Raw genomic sequence first — 789 nt, forward strand, 5'->3', positions numbered from 1 at the left:
AACTTTGCCCATAAGGCCATAATTCTCAACTTATCAATATACCAACAATTCAACATGAATAAGTATAGATAATCATAGGAAACATCAATACAATCTACGCTAAACATAATTTCACCAATAGAGATCATATTCACAAAGACCCACATCATAGGCCAATTTTCGAGAATTTGGGGATCATAGGTTCTTCAAGAATTCCTTTGAAAATTGTCTTAAAAAACATTAATTACACATTAATTCATCAATAGAATGATTTAAAAAAATTGTTTGACAAGGAACCCATGTTTAGATTGAAAATTGGGAATTTTGGTCTTTGAATCACTTTTGAAAATCTTTGATAGAACTCCTTGAATGAGAGTTTATTCAAGAGTCAAGAGTCATCATACCTTAATATTGAAGACCCATGAAATTGAAGAAGAAATTAGTTGAAAACCCCATCTTCTAGCTTGAGCTTCATCAAAGTCAATTTGAAGAATGGGGTCTAATTTTAGGTTTTGGGGTTTTAACCAACATAAAATACCCTAAAATAGGTAGAATAACTGTTTATAATAACTCCCCAAAGTACCCAAACTACCCCTCACTTAGTTGGACCTTTTTAAATAAGTCAAACTTGAGTTTTATTTTTGCAGATTTCGTCGAGAAACAAGTTCGCGACGCGGAGGTGTTCCCACAAGTTTTCTGGAAATTAAATTCAAGACAGTAGAGTCCACGACATGTATGCAACGCGGACCAAACATTTGGCCCTTGGTGGAGCTATTCCGCGACGCGGACATGCTCCCTCTAAGCACAACT

Source organism: Solanum tuberosum, unplaced genomic scaffold, assembly GCF_000226075.1.
Source record: "Solanum tuberosum cultivar DM 1-3 516 R44 unplaced genomic scaffold, SolTub_3.0 scf00278, whole genome shotgun sequence".
NCBI classification, from domain to species: Eukaryota; Viridiplantae; Streptophyta; class Magnoliopsida; order Solanales; family Solanaceae; genus Solanum; species Solanum tuberosum.